Here is a 20,697-nt window from a genome sequence, read left to right on the forward strand (position 1 = left end):
TTAATGAAAAAAAAATCGTTTATGACCAAGCACCATTTCATAGTCACAATGATTTATACTCACATAAATGAAAACAGACAGGTACACTCTAATTTCAGTGTCTAATGTCTAACACTAATTAAACACATGTGAAAATATGCTTAAGGAGATTTCACTTTTCTGAATACCAAAAAATACAGACCATCAACTTCAAACCTACAACAATCATATTTCTTCATCAGTAATCCAATTTCTATTTCCTATCCCCCTATTTGCAAAAGGTAAAAACTAAGCCAAAACAACAAAAACCATTCCCCTTCTGGAAACTCATTTTCCCTCCATTCTCTTTTAATATAAACTATGACTTACTTCCAAAATGACATTACTAACAAGTTAATGAATGTTTAACTATCCAGTTCCACAAATAATTATTACATATTTCCTAAATTAGGAAAAATAAACAAATTTCTTTTTCTTTTGCAAAGCTATGCCATAGCACATTTGTTTTTCATTGAGCTAAACAATTCCATTATTTACAGGAGACATTGTACATGCTGCCTAAGACACATTTTTAGGCTTTTCTCATATATAATTCTTATTCTGAGAGACCAGGTATGCATCCCAAAGCTCTGACACATGGACAAGAGCTGGAATTTCATTTGTCAAAGACTGCACTTCAAGATAATCTCCCTGCCACTTGCATGCAGTTCTTTAACAAGTCAAATTTCTAAGGAGTTCCACAAAAGGAATACTAATTAGGACTTAAACCCAACCCAAATATAAAAGTTATAATCAAGCTTTTCCTACAAGTAACTGCTAACCAGAAGACAATTCAAAGAGCAGTATTCATCAGAAACAGGATCCAGTATGCCAATTTCATTATCCCTCATTTGCATCGTCTAAATGCAAATTAAAACCAGTGGAAATGTCAAAGATCCTCTCATGAAGGCAACTGGATCACAGCTTCAGCAACGGACAGCTTCCAGGAAAATGCTGTGGGGTACGAGCAGATACTACAGCAATCAGAGCACTGGAAGATGTTAACAGCAGGAGTGCAGAGGGAAGTGCATAAACAATAAAGAGAACACTTTAATACTGCTGTAAACCCACATTCCTGCTTAATTGAATAAAAGCACAACATGGACATCATAAAGATAAAATATCTCCAATTCCATATTCTGTGTTTTTTACATGTTTTAAGTGTGCTCTGGCAACAGGAAGATCAGGAAGAAGGCAGGCTCAAAAGCTGAGCACACATAATGGCCTGACTGCTCATTTTAAATGAAGAAGTAAGAGAGATTTTCATGTGTGCAGCATGGCAGCCTACAAAATACAGCCTCCAGGAACCTTCACTATCTTCAGGCCAGCTTCTTTTTCAGACAGAACTTAACAGGACTGTCCAGTGTCCCCTCTGATATTTCAAATCTCAATAAACTTTAGATCATTGTAGCAACAACAGCGATCACAAAAATCCTTCATCATCACACTGTAAAATTCAAACAAGATGTGCCAGACAACTAAAAACTCTTCAATTCACAAAGAATTTGACTTCCTCTTATGAAACCTATTACAATTCACAGTCCAAGAAAGTCAGAGATTCAGAAACATCTCCCAGATATTTTGATGCTGAGGGTAACAATACGCAACTTTCAAGGCACAAGAGAACCAAGATGCAAGTGATTTATCAAAATGTAATTTATATATCATGTTCACATAAAGCTTATAGATGGTCCTCACAGCACTACAAATAAACCATCACTGTTCTGTCCATTGCTCTGTGCCTGGTTTTCCCATTTTTCTCTCATTCTCCTTTGGCCTTAAGTCTTTTGAGACTTACCTTACAAATATCTTAAGCTGTCGCCCTCTTCTCAATAAAAAACAGGGCAAGATTTAATATTTGTACCTGTAATACTTCACTTCAAATGTAAAGATGCAAATTCTGAAACATCAGTATGGATCATGAACTCACGTGTTCTGAAATACTATAGTTCTAACCATATCTATCACCATGTATCAACTGTTTGTTATATTAATATCTAATAAGCTAAGATTAAAAAGTATCTTTTAAACTGCATTTGATCAGGGACTGGCAACAGCCAACATGAAATGCCACCACAGCTTAATGAGATCAGCACCAAGCGGAATCATTACCCAAATCTTCATCTACAAAATGTCCTTTTTAAAATCGTAAGATTCTGTTTACCAGGAACACACCCCATCTTAAGAAATCAGTTTTCAGTTTCTTCTATTAGTTTTGACAAGTTTCTCCCAAGGAATAGTATTTCATGTGTTCCAGTAAAGATCACTCCTGTGATTTAGTCCCTGCTATAAATAGCTGTTGAGGTAGAATTTAAGGCCTCTTTTTCTCACCAAATATTTTTCAGTAAGAAGCAGAAAACAAAATTATCTTATTATAGTCTCTTCCTTGAACTTGCTAATAACCCTCAACATTTATGAAGATCTCATGATAGCAAAAGGCATTCTTTGGCTACTAACTTCTAATTTATTTTTAATGTTATCAGATATCTCTTTTCAGTAGAACCTTGGGTGAAAAAAATATGCAAACCCACACAGACTGTGCCTCAAATCTGAAGTTGAATGCTTGAGGTTTTTTCATTCTACAGCCATGCTCCAAACACAGACAAATCAGAAATGCTATTTCAAAGCTGACATAATTTACATTTTCTATGAACTATCAAAAAATGTTAAAATGTTTCATACCAACCACTAGATGGCTCAAATACCTCTTTCCATTTTCCACGCTTATGCAATTTCAGGAAATTGTCAAGTTGATATTGTGCAGTCTGTTACTTACATGCACTATTTAATGCTGAGCAACATTTCAATTTTATTTTCTAAGAGTGTAGTATACACATTTTGTCAACAGGTAACTCAGAAGATTTGTATGCATCTTTTCATATATCTGGTGTGAATAAGCACATGGAAGATTTTTTGGTCTTGTTTGTTTTAAGCCATCAAGACAAAAAAAAATTACCAATGAGAAAGACTCCACCCATCTCACAGCCTTCTACGGAAACTCAAATAACTGGTTTGCAGGCTCTTTGAAGCAGAAGATGGAAACAGATCCCCAGCATGCCATGTGTTCTGTTCTCGAGGCATTTCAGGCCAAGTCCACACAAAGCCTTTTCTCCACCTTTCAAGGGTGCAGCCAGCAGGTCCCACAGAAATGCTTCAGCCCAGCCCAGCAGCGACACCGGGGCACAAAAATCCACCTGTCCTGGCCAACAAGTGCCTGCCCCACACTCAGATCACAAACAGCCACCCTGGACTCGCTCTGCCAATGTGTGGCTGCCACATCTGGGTCCAGATGTTTTCCACTAGTAATGCACTTATCTGCCACACACAGCTGAGACCTTGTTCCAGACTCCAAATTGGTGTTTTATAAACACAGGAATTCACTTAGAAGTTATGCTTGCAAATGAAAATCTGTTAGGCACATCTAGAAAGTCAGAGAGTAGAAAAAAAACGATTAAAAACTCAAAACAGTCTCAAGGCAGCATCCAGCCAGGTCCTTGCCATTTAAAAATGAAAAAGATCAGTTTTTGCCATAGTTCCCAGCACTGCTGATTGATAAACATTCCCTAACACTGCCTCTATGATTGTGCTGACACAATCATCTTCAGAGTACTACAGCCAACCGGATGCCAGAAGTGATCTGAATTATTAGTATCTAGGTAAAAAAGATTTTTTAACTGGATCAGTTTTCCAGGCAAGTTCATTTGTGGACCCCCATTAACAACAGCATCAGCACAAGTAAAAGATTGGTACATAAGTAAAAGCTCTTTAAGCCTACTCTGCTCCCACCAAAATTTCTACCAAACTTACGAAGACTTCTCAAACATCACTGAAACGTCCAAAGTCATGCGTAAATATTTCACTTGAGAGAAAGCAACATCCATGGGTCAGTACAAGGTGGATAAAAACATGAGATACCATCACAGCCTCCTGGCAGCCTTCATGCAGGTCCTTAACCAGTGACACACAGAGGCAAATGCACCAATTCTCCTGTCCACACATATAAATATCTCCAAGATGGGTGCCAAGAGGAGGTGCCAGACTCTTTTCAATGGCACCCAGCAAAAGCACAAGGAGCAATGGGCATGAAGTAAAACACGAGAAGCTCCACCTCAACACGAGGAAGAACTTCTTTCCATGGAGGTGGCAGAGTTCTGAACAGCTGCCCAGGGAGGGTGTGGAGTCTCCCTGTCTGGAGACATTCCAGACCCATCTGGACACGTTCCTGTGTCACCTGCTCTGGGTGACCCTGCCTTGGCAGAGGGTTGGACTGGATGATCTCCAGAGGTCACTCCAACCCTGACAATTCTGTGATTCTTTGTGACTCTATGGAAAAGGGCCAGATGTAGATAAAATAAACCTTTCATTTAATTAGAAAGTTGATATTTAGGCAGAAATCAGAGTGTATCCCACCATACTATATAATAACCAAAACAGAAGAAAAAAAGTTCCCATGTAGTTGGTTAGTGCAAAAAGAACTATGGAAAGAAGAGGACATTCAGCACCCTTATGAGAGAGATCAGTGACTGCTTTTCACTTGCTTACTACCGACATGAATCAAGAAGTCTTTGATGAGATATTTAGATTGCCTGCAGCAGGGTCTGACTGCCCAGAGCCACTGGAACCCTGAGCCCAGCCCACATCACACCAGGCTGCACAAGACACACGTGGGCAGGCGGCCACTGATCCTCAGGAAACCTAACCAGGAAAACAAAGTTTTACAGTTTATGTCACATCCTGTGGTCACAGGGTCTCGCGGCCACCTGTTCAAACCAAAAGAACAGTTTTTGTGCTTAGACGTGTGAATATGTTTATTTCTTTACTGAAATTAGAAAAAAAAGAATGAAAGATGAAGTTTTGACACTATAGTGGCTAGTTCTTCCTCCTGACACTACTCAATAGATAGTAACAGCTCCCTAGAGAGTCTGTACCAAATAAAATATTCCACTAACAGCTCCAGGCCTTTGGGAGCTGACAGGCTTTAGCACAGAGATTATAAGTGCTCAGGAAAAAGAGGGGAGGGTTCAAATAAAATTTGTTTAGATTTGTATAAACATCAAAGAGAGAGCTACCTATCTACACGTGCTGTAAGTTCCAATCAATCACCTGCAAAAATACTGAGATCCCTGTGTGTATGGCAAATTAGGATAATTAGTTTTGTCTTCTTCAAGTTTTATAGTACCTGAAAAATCATCACATTTATAAAGGATTTTTAAATACAAATATCTCTAACATGCTTGCATGACTCTGCTTCTGGATCAATAATCACAATATTCCAGAATTTGTTACTGGGTGTGTGTCTGCATCCCAGCAGCCATGTGAAAGAATTAAAATATAAAAGTCATTATTCCTGTGACAAATATATACTGTCATATGTAATATCTTGGTAAATAGCTGCAAAGTAATTCCTCATTTTCTGAAGAAGATCTTTTCTGAGAGTAAATATTGCCAAAATACACCTACTACTTCCAGAAAAAATCTCTTTCTTAATTCATAAAAAATAACTTTTTTTCGTATGACAGAAAAATTCTCACCAGGAATTAAGCAGAAATAAAAACAAAGAGAAATCAAGTAAAAAATCCACACCATCTACAAATGGTGAGGTTTTTTTCCCTTTGCAAGCAGAACCTATCTCTGAAATTACTATGCTGCCTTGGCCATCCTACTCATCTCCTCTTCAGGAAAGACAGTACATTTATCCTTTGCAATTTCCCAGCAGTGCTGCATTTCCACATTCCCTGCAGCTCCCCTTTGAATGAAAACTACTCTTTAAACTTTTTGGGAACACAGCAACTCCACCAAAACATTTCTGTCCCCACATTTTCACTCATGGATTGAAACACACATGGCAAGACCTGTGTGAACAAGCTCAAGTGGGAGCATTGTTTTCCTCCAAGTGGCTTTCCAGCACTATCTGTAAACAAAAGCTCCCTGACACACAGGGATGGACAGGTACATCAAGACAAGACTACTGGAAAATTACTGAAACCCACATACAGTAATTAATTCAACAGACATTCATTATTTCAAGCCCTCCTGAATAATACACTGTGTTACAACTACTTCGTAGGGAGCACTGTCCTGACAAAACATTAAGTAACTCAGCTCCTCTTCACTGATGATGGAATCTATGCAGTTCTGCAAACCACGTATTTCTTTATCCATAAATAAACCTAGGTTCACTGGCAAAAGGGACTTCTAATCAACTAGGGTCCCTCCAAGTTTGTCACACAAACAGCCAAGCAAGTGTCTGAACTGTGATCACTGCTATGGGCATCTGACTTATGTGCCTAAAAATATTTCACTTGATGTAAACATCTTCATTTTTCACTTGGTACAAATATTCTCAATAATTTAAGTATTTTAATAGGAAACAGAATTTTTCTGACATGAGCAAAGTGTTGTGCAACACACAAAGGATTAAACTCACCTTGACAGATATTTTATACAGATGATTCATCTAACCAAATTTAATACTCTCCCTACAGATTCCCTGAATGCTGTTAACAATCACAAAGCTTCTAATTTATTTTGTATGATACATGACTTTATGAAAAAACATCTCCCTAACTCCAAACAGAAAACCATGCTTGACACCAGGTGCTTTATAACTAAACCAGTGTATCCAATGTTTGCACAAAAAGAGACAATCTCTCTGGAGATAACCTAGTCCAACCCTCTTCTCAAGGAAGGCACAACTAGAGCATCCCTATGATGATGTCCAATTGTGTTTTGACTGCCTCCAAGGACACTGGCCCCACAAACCTCTAGGCAACCTTCTCCGCTGTTTAATCATCTTCACAATTAAAGAAATAAATACATTTTCATGTGTTTAATTGCAATTTTGTGTTTCGGTTTGTGCCTGCTGCTTTTCCTTTTTTGACTAGCACCACCAAGATTCTGGCTCTGTTTATTTGTAAAAGTGGATAAGACACTCCTGATCCTTCCCAGGCTGAACAACTCAGCTCTCTCAGCCTCCAGTCCCTGCATGGGAGATGTTTCGTGCCCAGAGATGTTTCATGCCCTTTACCGGACTTGTTCCACTATCACCCCACTCTGTTCTCCTTGGGAGCCCAGCACCAGACCCAGAACTCCACATGCAGCTCACCAAGGCCCAGCAGAGAGGAAAGATCATCTCTCACTTTGGTGGCCATGGTCTTCCTTATGCAGCCCAGGATGCCAGTGGCTGCCTTTGCTGGCTCAGGGTCACCTCAAGTCCCAGGACACCCAGGGCCTTTCCTGCGAAGCTGCCCTCCAGCCCATGCTGGTGCACTGGGCTGTTCCTCCACAGATAAAGGACTTGGCCTCTGTCTCAAACACCAGGAGGCTCCTGGGGCCGTTCATCTCCCTCTGAACAGCAGCACAACTGTGTCATCTCCCCCCAGGCTGGTACTGCCTGTGACCCTGCTGAAGGTGCACTCTTACCCTGTAACACAGGTCACTAACCCAAGGTGCTAAAGAGCACTGGTCCCACTCTCAACCCATGAGGTAAACCACTAAGGGCTGGCCTCCAGCTGGACTTTGTGATACGGTCTGGTTTTAGCTGGAATAGAGTTCATTTTCTTCTTAGTAGCTGGTGCAGCACTGTGCTTTGGATTTAGGATGAGAATAATGTAAACACACAGACATTGCAGTTGTTGTAAGTGGTGCTTGCCCTAAGTCAAGACTTTGCAGTGTCTCAGGGAGGCACAAGGCTTGGGACAGCTGATCCAGACTGGGCACAGGGACATCCCATCCCGTACAAAGTCACATCCAGTATACAAACACAGAGGAGCTGGCCAGGAGGGGCTGAGCACTGCTCAGAGTGTGGGGATCAATTGTATTGCTCAGTGCTTGTTTTTCTTGGGTTTTTCCTTTCTCTCTCTCCTTTTTGTTAAAGTCATTATTATTGTTAATATTACCATTACCATTACTGTGTTTTATTTCGTTTCACTTTAAATAAACTGGTTTTATCTCAGCCCAGATGGTCTTACCCTTTGTTTTTTCCCCAGTTATTCTTCCCTTCCCACCAGGGGGAAAGGAGGTAGTGAGCAAGTGGCTGTGTGGTACTGAAGTTGCCATCTGGGGTTTGACCATGACAGATGCTGATCACAATCCTCTGAGCCTGGGTGAGCCAGTTTTCCATCTACCACACTGACCACTTATCTAGTCCGTATTTCATCAGTTTGTCTGTGAGCACATTATAGGAACAGTGTGGAAAGCCTTACTAAAATGAACACAATATCTTGTGTCTCTCATCCCCTCCACCAAGTTACTCACTGTGTTGCAAACAGCTATCAGGTTCATCAAGCATCATTTCTCCTTCATAAATTCATGGTGATTACTTCCAGTGGACTTGCCTGCCCTGAATGTGCTGGAAAGAGCTTCCAGGATAATTTGGTCTATCACCTTCACAAGGATGGAGGTGAAGCTGACTGGCCTGTAGCTCCCAGGGTCTTCCTTCTTGTCATTCTTAAGGTCAGGAGTGAAATTTGCTTTATTCCAGGCCTCAGCAACCTTCCCCATCACCATGACCTTAACAGGATAATTAAGACTGGTCTCACAGTGACAGAGATGAGCTCCCTCAGCACTCACTGACGTATCCCAGCAGGTCCCATGGACTTGATTTTTTTGTTTCAATTTTCCGAAACTTGATCCTCTTTTGAGAACAAATCTTCCTGGGTCCAGACCTCCCAAAATGTCTCAAGGGCCTTGAAAGCGAGTCCTCCCAGTAAAGCCCAAGGTGCTAACATGAAATACCTCCATGTTTCCCATACCCTTTGTCATTTGCCTTATTTAGCAGCAAAGCTGCACATTCTTCCATCTTCCTTTTGCTGCTGATACTCTTGCAGAAGCTCTCTCACTGCCTTTCACATACCTCACCAAATTCAACTCCATGTGGGCTTTGACTTTCCTCATGCAATCCCTGGATGCTTGGATGATCTCTCTGTCTTTCTCCAGCGTCATCTATCCTTGCTTCTGCCTCCTGCATGCTTCCTTTTTATGCCTGAGTTTTGTCAGGAGCATCTTATTCATCCATGCAGGATTCCTTTCCTTTTTACTCAACTTCCTTCAAGTCAGGATGAACTTGGAGAAAGTTACTATCAAAAACAAATGTGGTCTGAAGAAGAGAGATTGCCCCCATTGTGCTGTCCTGTAGGCATTTCCTTATTTTGCCAATACCCTTGAGGTGGGGTCCAAATATTGATCAGCACAAGCAAATTAAACATTAAGCAGATCTTCTCATCTTCTGCTTTTCTTTGGTGAGTACTGCTCTTATTTCATACTAACTAAAGGATTTAGCTTTCCTCTTTCCCATCTAGATATAGTGACCTCACAAAAACTATTTGATTTCCTCACAAATATTTTCGAAGTACAAAAACTAATGCTGGCTCATGTGTACACAAACATTACTGAAACATCTTTTTTGGACAGACATCTGGACAGTTCACTGAAATGTTTTATTCTCTTTCATATGGCAAGCCATTTACATCCATGTTCTTCAAAACATTTTATGAAGCAGAATTACTAGCATGGAATTTTCTGTCATTGATTCACCATTTTTCCAACCTGTTCCAGCAAAGATAGGAATCCCACTGCGTTGACAAGTAGCCCCATTATTTCCCTGTCAGTTTCTCACTGCTGGAAAATCACTAGTGTTGGAAAAAAGCCTTACTATCATTAATTACACAGCTGCTCTACCTCAGGCACTCCACAGAAAATGGGAGTGGACAAGTTGAATATACTAAGGCATGAATGACTATAAAGAGATTCAAATACACACAAACAAAGCAGCAAAAACCAAAGGAAAATAACCACAAAAATTAAATTACAAAACTCTCTATGGTTGTTCCCCTCGAATCTTAAACCACATTATGCTGGGCAGTAACAAAAATCCAGCTGAATCTGGAACTCTGCTAAATGGAAAAATTCAAAGGTTAATTTTTAACCAAGTCCCCTAAGAATGCTGTTGCTGCTTTTATGTTGTTCTTTCCAGCTGAGTAACTCTTGAACCTGTTAGCTGCCTTCAAATGAGTTTTAGAGAAAGCAAGACTTCTCAAAGATGAAAAACTGGAGGAATGTCACTGAAAATGCCTGTTGGGTAGGAAAAAGAACCCCCAAGACAAGGCCTACTTTCAGAAAGCACATAGAGCTTAATTATTCTCTCCTCTTTGGGAAAAGACACTGAGCCCAGTGCACAGCTTTAAATCAAGCATGTGCTTTTCCTGCTCAGAGATGCCGTAGGAAACAAGATGTCATTCAGGATGCTTCACTAGGAAAACGAGAGGAATTTCAGTTTGTGTGTGCTTACGTGGGAGAGGGAAGGACAGGAGGTGTGAAAGGACAACAGACACCAGCTCATCATTGCCCAGGCTTCATTAGCTCCAGCATAAAAACAGTTTGTTCTGTAAACTGCAAACTGAACAAAATCCTACATTTGGAACAAAATTCTGAGTATCAGCTTTAGAAAAAATCCTTACTAGCTGTTTTGAATCTTGACTTTATTTTTCATTAATCAGTTACATCGGAAAAATTGAAGTGTTATTTGATAGCATATTTTGGGATATGTATTTTACATATTGTTACATATGTATCAAAAATTTAAACAAGAATGTGTCAATTTTTAAAGGTTTGTTTCAAGAACTAAAATGCAATATCATTGATTAATGGTTGCTAGTTAGGGATCAATCAATTATTACTGAAAATGATTGTCCAATTAAGACTGTAGTTGGTTAAGTAGTGATGGCTAATTGGTGTTCTAATTGGTGATTTGCTGTTTTATTTGTTAGAATGTACAAATACTTAAAATGGGCTACAAGAGCCAAGGCAGCAGGCCCACATGACAGGCAGCTGGGGGAGCAGACTGGATGGCCAGCAGCCAAGAGCAGAGCAAAGCAGCTGGGCAGCCCACCAACCATTCCCACAGAGCATTTCAATTCCATCAAATCATCATTTCTTAACAGAAAACTGTACCTCAGTAAATTTTCAGCCCACTCTGTGAATATATAGACTAGTGAGTTTAAGAGCCGTCAGTTTCTAAAGGCAAAACAAACCAAGAAAAACTACAAACAAGCCGAATGACAGGACACTTCTGCCCTCCCATCTCTGCTTATTCTGCACTGCAGCTCTTTCCTCCTCTGATCCAGAGCTCAGGTTGCTTTCCTCCCTCACTAATCCCTCTTCTTCTTACCATTGCATCACTGCTGCTGTACCTGACTTAATACTTAATTACTTCTGTCAACAGTTTAATTTCTGAAAAATTAACTCTGACAAACTGCAAATGGAAACACCACGACCGTCCTGGACTGGGAACTGAAACATTTTTAAATCCACTAGCGTTTCTTCACTTCTGACTACTACCTCACCATACTAGGTAAGAAACCTCTCAAAGTTGGTTTGAGAGGTTTAAAATCTTTCCCTCTGGAGCAGTTTATTCCTAAACTCAGTTGACAGCCTGAAGGAGAAGAAACAAGAGGACAAGAAGAGGGCAAATTAACCAACATCATCAAATAGGAATTTTCTCCCCCTCTGTTAATTCAACATCCTTTTGCAAATCTCAGAGGGCTCTTATTTTAAAGACACCTTGCTGAGTTCCACAAATTAATTTTACATTATAATTGCTGCTTCTTGGTATGACTGGACACCTCCTTAGTCTTGCAAGAGTCAGCAAAATCTCTTCTGCAAATGGTTCTTGGATAATGCTTTTGATCATCTGTCTGAAATTTCATTCTTCTGTCCTGCTTTAGAGAGGAGGATGACTGGATTCTAGAAAAATGTCACACCAAACTATACTTATCCTTTACATAAGATCATCCTTTCCAGTACAGCCTTCTGTATTGTTCTTTATTAAACCAAATACTGTTTGGGCTTTAAACTTTTTCTTCATACTCTGCTTTTTCTCATACTAAGGCAACTTCCTTCAAGACCATGAGCTGTGAGATGGTGGATACAAATACTTTCAAAATACTATTGTTTAAAAATATCAACATGCCATATGAAACTGAACTTGCTACCACAATTCTCCAAAACCTTTTTCTGTACTTTAAATCTGTACCATTCAACACTCAAAATTTATCTTCTGTTTTACAATACAAATATTCACTTTCACTTCCAGTCATTAAAATCATTATTACATTTACATGTTATTACATATTACATTACTATTATTTACTTAACTTTCCCAAGATTTTTCATCTTTAATGTGTTTTTCACAGAAGTGTATATAGCTTCCTAATGGCTCCACAGACTGTCAATTACACAGAAGTTTTTGTATCACCTCCCTAAACACCTCCTATACAAAACCACTACATCAGCCCCACAATTACAACTTTTCCGTAACACTGTCTGATATACACCAATTTACATTTATTTTTTTAGATTAAAAAATGGGGTTTTTCTTTCCCATCTTTTCTGAACATGTGATTACCATACAGTGTAATTTGAATCTACCTTCTTATTTAGAATAACTTTTTTCAAAAATAACAGCTTTCTTACACTTTCTTCTAAAGTCCAGTTGTCCATTACCAATCAATTTCAGGACCATTTCTCAATTGAAGATATTAAAGGTGAAGTAAGCCACACCCACAGAAAGACAATTCCAGGCCACAAAGACAATGATGTGAGCAGCTTCATAAACCAGGGATCATCACCTTGTGGTCATTTAGCAGATCTCAAAATGGGAAGGCATAATCATCCAACCTTGAAATTATCACTCTTTACAGTACTTTGCTTAACAAATGAAGAAATTTGTCTCTCAAATCTACCAGAGAACACAAGTGCTAACACATGAAGATTATGAGAACTAAGGCTACCTAAGAACTGCTCTGCTAGAAAGAGCTCCCAACATAAAATTCAAAAAATTTACTCCTTGTGAGATAAACCACAGCCATAGAATGCCTGCTCTGGTAGACAGGGAACATGGCAGGCAGGGAGCCTAAAAAGGTCTCTTCAGATCAACATCAGGGTAAAGAAGAAAACATAAAACCATTTTCTGGAAGGTCCAATTTGTGCATGATGTTTTGCAGAAGCATTTAGGGTAAGAGGTTTTGTGCTACTTCTCTCTTTTTAAAATGTTTTCAATATTACATTTGATCCTGTTCTTCAACTCAATCACATCCACTTTTAGGATGCGCTTTAGAAAGTCCAGGCCATATTTAATTGTTTAAGGTGGTAATTACTTATCTCATTCTACCATATTCTATGTCTCAGTTTCTCTTCATAATACACCATGTCTCTCAAGCACTTTTAAATCTGGTTGGTGTCTTCACTCTATGTCTGGCATCCAACAAGTACTTTTCAGGCCCAAGATTCAGATTCTTTTTGGTAAACAAAGAGAAATCTCAGGCTAATAATCTGTTTAAGTCCTGTCTTATTTACCTGCATTTAAGTGAAGTGGGTGTTTCTCTATCAGGGATTTTGCCTTATGCTGACTTTATGAGATCTGGGACTTTCTTAGACACAGCCATCCCACCCTTCACCCTCTGTTTCTAGAAGTCAAATCTACCAAAGTGCCTCAGAAGAAAATCAACGCTTCTGGACTTCGCTGGGTTTGATAGTCCAGACCAATGAATTGTTCTTCATCTCACATTTGACTGACACAACACAGACAGGAATTTTTTTTTTCCACTAAAGACAAAGTAATCCCTTGTCAACATGGCAGATTATTTGGGACATTCTTCCCAATGATTACAAAGCTGTAATCATTGACCATCTTCTTTCCCCAGCCACAACAATGACTCACCATGGGACAAATCTGTGCTTCAAGACATTGCTCCAATACCTCAGTGACTCCCTGGGTTCCAGACACGTAATAAAGTCCTAGCTCTGGCACTGGCTGCTGAGCTTCAAGCCCCAAAACATCTCAAAACACACACATCTCCCAGTTTGTATGTACAGGCTGTAAGACTGTAGACACAATCAGAATTCCAAGGGAAGATTAAAAAATCAAGGTTCAGGAGGTTAGTTAACAGGGAACACAGAAAGATGCCACAGGAATTAGAAGCTACATGTCTAGCAAAACACTAGAATTAGGAAAACCACTCAACAGAAGCATGTAAAAAAATTCCAAAAATATCAGTTATGTTCCTCTAGAGCCATTTTTATTTTCTACTGTTTTTCCAATGAGCACTTAATATTTATTCTCAGTTTAAGATAAGTTGCCTTCCTGTGACAGCACCCATCTGGGATTGTCTTGACCTCAACAAGTGACATTCATTATCTGTTTGCTTCATTTTGATCTTTAATGAAAACCCAGGTCAGGAAAAAATCACCAGCAAGCAGAACCCACAGGTCCTCTCTCTACAAAAGACAGCATTAAGCCATGGTGATCCAGGAGGGACTCCTAAGGAATGTGTCTGACAACAATGCACAGGGAAGAAAGTTTAGGAGAAAAAAGGCTTACATTCCTTGAATCTCACTCATCCTGAGTGAAATGAAGTGCCTTCAAGACAAGCTTTTCTTACATGATTCAGACAGACAGAGGGCTCTGTTTGCCCAGATTTTGAGATGAAAGCCAGAACTGAGACAGGATTGTAATGCTCCATTATGAACTAGATGGATTATTTAATTTATATTACTGTATTTTTATGGATTTCATGGGGAGAGAAGAGATCGTGTACTGAAATTCTTGATTCTTGTATAGCTTCAGAGAGTAATTCTGCTCCAGACAACATCCAATTATTGTATTTTCACAAAATCACCCTTCCTGTGCAAAAGGTAAAGACCATTTCAGCAAATGGAAACACAACTACCTGCAGGTGATCCTGGAGGGAAGGAACAGGCTATCATACAATTCAGAAGTAACACTGAACTTTTATAAGGTTGCTGTTGCAGTTATACATGTAAGAGTAACTTCATTTCCTTTTTTATCATTATTTTAAGCCTCCCTCATGCAAGAACACCATCCTAACCTCCAGTGATTTGTGGAGATTTTCAAAGGTTTCTAAAGCCAAACAAAATGTCATTGTATTTAATTGCTCTTAATGGATTTTTCCTCCATGAAATTGTTCATCTGCTTTTTGGAACAATTAAAACTGTGTCTGCAGCATTCTGCAAAACTAATGCAACTTTCCATACAACCAGCGATACAAAACCGGAAAGATGCAGCAGGCATGAATTTCCTACAGCTGACAACAGAACAGAAAACACAGAACAGAACAGAAAACAGAAATACCAGCAGGCCTTGTGTAAAGACATTCCCCCTTCCCCCTTCTCTGCCACCCCTATGGGTTTCTATCCCTTAGTTTTAACAAAAATATTTCAGAATTATAATGAGCTTATCATCTTCTTTCCTTTCTGAACTGCAGATATGACTGAAAGCCATTTCCTTTTCCACAGTGTTTAACAGGATTGGAATCAGATTTTCCAGCTTGTTTTCAGAAAAAGTTCATAAAATTCTGATTACATCATTAAGATACCTGGAAACACATCTGTGCCTGACTCCAATAATCAAGAGTCCAACAGGTAAATAAATGAAATGGAACCCAGTATTCATTGGGAGGAGAGAAAAACAAGACCTGAAGTATTTTTAGAAAACATTTTTAGATGTTAAATAGCATCAGTGTAGTTATGATGTCTGCTAATACAGCTTTATTGCTGTTTTTTGGATGACCCTGAGAATTCTGAAGAGTCTAAATTAATGCTTCAGCAAGAAAAATACTAAGTAAAACTTAATTTAAAAAAAAAGACCGAATGAGGAAAAAAGGAAAAATAGCTACATTTATTTCAGAGCACAATCATCCTCAAACATTAATCTCAAACCATTTTGAATTGTCTGCCTTTTCTTCAAAGTATGAACTTATTTGCCTCACACAGGCTGCTCACGGAGTCTTTAAAGAGACCCCAAGCTCTTTGTCTCCCCATCCTCCCACCTGCTGCCTTCTCCAGCTATTTGCACTGGATCCACTCACACTTCCACCACTCCTCTCCCACCCACACCCACCACACGGAAGAAGCTGAATCTGCATCCTTCAGGAAAGGAGGAAAGGATGCAAGCTCAACACTTCAATTAGGTATATGCTTGAAAGAGTATTTAAAAAAACAACTGAGATGCCAGTTCCAGAGAGAGCAAATTCAAAAACACAGAATTTGCAAAATAAAGCAGTTCTTTGTTTCTGAAACTCAGCAAATATTTCCTCTTTTTAAAGAATGGACCTTAAAATGTAAAAGAACCCTTTCTTAAAAAAAGCCATTCATTAATGAGACATTGTACCATGTTATAGATCAAATAGGAGTCTACAAAACAGAAATTTGAAAACCAGGGTGATGGGTTTTGTTTTAACCTTTTCCATGCAAGGAACAAGCAATCATACAGAGTGCCAAGTCACTGTGCCATTACTGTGGCTTCTGCAAACAACAGGCTTCTGAAAAAGCATCACAAGCATTTCCAAAATAATTGTTTCTATTTAGAAAAAGAGACATTTGGTCACTCAACGTTATCACCATTCAAGTATTATTCCTGCCTGCTGGAGATGCATCCCCTGTTGGAGTCAGAATGTTCTACTCAACTATGAACACCTCCCTCCGAGCATTCCCAACTGATGAGTTTCTCCAGTGCCACACTTCAGCACATCTAATATTTCAGCATCCTCAATCCCCAACCAAGGGGCTGCAGAAGGGAAGCATGCTATTAATCTAAATACTAGCACATGAATGATGACGGGTTTTATTCTGCACAAAGGAAACTTCGGCAGCAGGAGAATTCAACGTCAATAAAAAGCTTTTCTGAAGAGACTTTGCCATCAATCCTGATGATATTTGTGTTATTTCCACCCAGAGTGTTTGGGCATCTAGACAGAGATCACACATACAGAGGGACAAGAGGAGCATTCCTCCTGAATTTCCAGGGTGAAGGCCTCATTAGAAAACGTAATGAACAGTCTGGAAACAAATGCCATTTCCAGGGTGAGAGGAGAGTGCTCCCTCTGAGATTCTGTCTTGCCTCCTCCTCCTGACACCAGCAATTTTTTTCCCAAAACACATTATTTCCTCTAACATTTTCAGTATATTAGACAATTCAAACTTCTGAGTTCTTATAAATCCCTTGATTAAAAGGGATGAGTAGCTTAATGAATGAATGCATATTAAAAAAAAAATCAGAACTGCAAACACTGAAATAGTATCTTTTTTCAAATTTAGGGCAAATGCAAAATATTCCTAAACACAGAGTAACACGAGCGCTCCCTAAAAACATCTAAAGCTTGCTGGGACCCAAACAGGTGCATGGGGCGTATGTGCAGAGGGGGATTCCTTTGTTTTGTGTGACAACAGTTAATAGAAAGAGGCATTTAAAAAAGCTAATTAATCAAATTAACCATGAGGTCAAAGACAACATGTCAAAATTTATTAAATTTGCCAGTCATAGTCTTTTTAAGATTTTACACCTCATCTTGATACCTTTCAAGGAGAGGGAAGACACTCTCTTGTCATAATTTCATTACATAATTCATCGAGCAAGAGTTCATTATTAGATCCTTGTACAGTTTTCCTGTACACAAAATTGGACATGCTGCATTATTTGTCTGTATTAACAATTATCATATTTTGATGGGACTACCTAAGAATTCTGTTTTAGCTGCAAGAGGGGCAGAATTTCAGACACACACATAATCACACCTCCCCCACAATGCACAAAACCCTAATCTATGACTCTTAAGATACATTACTCCTTAAGAAATACCTGGATGAACATATGTTCTTTCCTAAACAATAAATCAGTCATGCTTTCCTCTAATTAAACAGCATGAAATAACAATACATTTCTTTCTTCATCTTTCTTGCTGGCATTAATTTAACAACATGTTTTATAAAAATTAAAAAAAAAGAGATAGTTCTTTCAAGTTGTCTGCTTTACTGACTTTCAAAAAATTACATTTATTTTTAGCATGCAACACTAAAACGTCTTTCTCTTAAACCCAAATACAGTTATTAATTTGCTCTATTTTTTTTTGTGCATTTACAGACAACCAAGTGTTATTGGCAACACAGTCTCATTACCTTTCCAGCATTTCCCTTTATTTAGTAATAATTTTTTCTGAAGTATTTTGAAGGCATATACCTTCTAGCATTAAGAGAGAGAACCCCAGTCTTGATAAACACAGTTTAGATTTAAAAATCCCAATTTTTTTATGTCACAGATTAATCATACTAACTGATCAGAGCTATGGGATTGCTGACAGAACCCCATTTACAGTGCTAATAAAGCTACCAGGCATTTCAATACAGAAGAGATTATAAAGTGCAAAATTCACAAATTCAGCCCTTCATTTAGTCTTCATACTCCAAATTTCTCTTGGGTCTTCATTTTTTAACAACTTCTCTATCTTTTCAGTATCTTCTAAAATGCAATTTTCATGCACCATGACGTACTAAAGGGACAAGCTCATGATCTAAATGTATCAATAATCTTTAAAAATCTGTTACTATGATGATGCTGTATCTGCTGCATTTCATTTTTCCCACTCTTTTTGTTTTGTCAGTGTATCTCAGGATCAAGGTGAAGTTTTCACCAGAACTGCTCTCATCCCCTGCACTCCCAAAACCTAATTATTATGGAAAACATGCTCTCTTCTATTTTCCATCAGCATTTCAGTAAAAGACTTTGTGCACTTGCTACATCCTTTATTACTGTAAACCCCTTTATTTTCTGGCAGTGAATTGTTAAGTTATCACCATCTGCAGTAACAGCTACATACATTAAAAAATCTTTGTAGTTTCATTACTGAGAGTGGAGTCTCGGTCAGCCCAAGTCACTCCTCCCCTTGCCAGGGGCTTTCCAGCAAGGTCAGGGCACAAAGCTCAGTTTTACCAGCTGAAGCCCTGTTACTTTTGCTCCACTCTAAACATCCCTGATTTTTATTATCTGTTTATTTCGTTCTCTGAGTGATCTTCAGTGCTTCACACTCTATTTTCTTATTCCTTCCTCAAAACAAAATCCAGACCCTTTGATGGAAAAGGATACCGGGCTCCTCACCTGAATACTTAAATGTCTTCCTTGGATTTTTTTTTTTTTTTTTTAAATTTGAAATCTCTCCCAGTGTGCCTGGTGAATTTACAACACAGGGGTCACAGTTAGGGAGAAAGCTGGCAAAAATCTCAGTTCAGATCTCTCACAATCCACTCTGGTATTATTCTATATATACCTTCCTCCCTTCTCCCCATAGGCTGTTAGCCCTAAAGTTTGGGTTTTCTGTTCTCATTTTCTTTTCATTCTAATTCTCAGCAAGGCCAGAATTTTCCTTCCCCCACATCCTGCCATTCTTCCTTCTTAACACATTTTCCTCTTCCTCGTATTATTTGTTCAATCTCACTTGGCCTTACAGACTTTTCTCTCCTCAACCTTCCCCCTCCTCTTTTCTTTTTATGGACATGATCACTTCCCATCCTGTATTATCACACAGTATCAGACTCAGACTATTCCCAGACTGCTTCCCACAACAGTCTCCTGGAAAATGCTTATCCCCATTAAATCCCATAAAAATGCTTTTTATCTCCATTATGTTGATCCACTCTCATCAGTATCTAAAAATTAGGACAAAATTATCTCTGTTTTTCATTTTGTTTTCCATAATACATAATGTCATCATGCTTGTCTCTCTCAGTCTACAGCAGAAGTCTTGGAAGTATTATTTTTCAGTTGTATTTTATACCTTCTCAGAACATAGCTACAATGTCTTCATCAAGACCCTTCAAGTGAAAGGACTGAAATCCAAAAACCTGTTTTAGTGAAAAGTGAGGGGTGGTACAGAATCCCATGTGCTTCACTGACAACCATTATACTGTCAGGCAGAATTAAAGAGCATATAGAAGGTATTATTAATATCTCCATGCTTCACAGAGACACTGAATATTTATTTAATTCCTGATTTTATTTTTCACTTGCTGAATCTCTATTTCCTCTTTCTATTTATTCTATTCCTACCCTGTCATTTTGATTTGCAAATACATCCTGAGTTGCAGGTTTTTAACGTACCCATGTGTAGGTCACTGCTGTATCTCCCAGCTCCTTTTGCAATATCTGCATCTCAGCAAACTTCAACTTCAGTGAGAATTTTTGAAACTTGCTTTCCTGATCAGTTTTTCTCAACATTTCTCTGATTAAGCATCCTCTGATCAAACAGGATGTTTCTTTTTGTTTTTTTTTTTTGTAGGTACCCTGTGTTGCTATGGGGCAATAATTTATATTAAAGCCTTTTTGTGTAACTGTAAGATATTGTTCTCTGAGGACCCTTAAGGGGAAATTTATCTCTTTATACAGAATCACCATTTTGTTTAAAACAAAAGTTTCAAAAACCTAAGGGCTTGAATAAAAAGCAGCGTTAACAAATCATCCTACTTCTCCAACTTTTGTTCCAGGAGGGTGTCTGTTCCAGCAATTTCAAGTGATCCTATACAACTGCACTGTTTCAATTAATCCCAGCATTTATATCTAATTAAAAAATAATGAAATTTTTGATGAATTCTGTTTAAAAAACTACTACTTTTTTTGAGTTTACTGCGGAAAATAAAACAGTTGTGAGTCAATGAAGTGGAAAATTGCTGTCTTCTAAAGGATCTCCAAGGTGCAAAATGTTCTCTTATTTGCTGTTATCAGTATGTCTAGTAATTGCTTTTTGTCCAACTGTTTATAAAGGGAGAAAAAGACTTAACAGTCTGGAGAAAAGGAGACAGCAAGTCAGGCAAAATTAAAGAATAATGTTTTTTTAA

General features: G+C 38.6%; 1 protein-coding gene across 11 annotated transcripts in view; it reads right to left on the bottom strand.

The window, feature by feature from the left end:
* KDM6A (lysine demethylase 6A) overlaps positions 1 to 20,697 on the bottom strand; it is a 150,925-nt gene that overhangs the window by 78,655 nt on the left and 51,573 nt on the right. The gene's annotated exons all lie outside the window — the stretch shown is intronic.

The sequence above is a fragment of the Pyrgilauda ruficollis genome, unplaced genomic scaffold (assembly GCF_017590135.1).
Source record: "Pyrgilauda ruficollis isolate IOZ18807 unplaced genomic scaffold, ASM1759013v1 scaffold85, whole genome shotgun sequence".
NCBI classification, from domain to species: domain Eukaryota; kingdom Metazoa; phylum Chordata; class Aves; order Passeriformes; family Passeridae; genus Pyrgilauda; species Pyrgilauda ruficollis.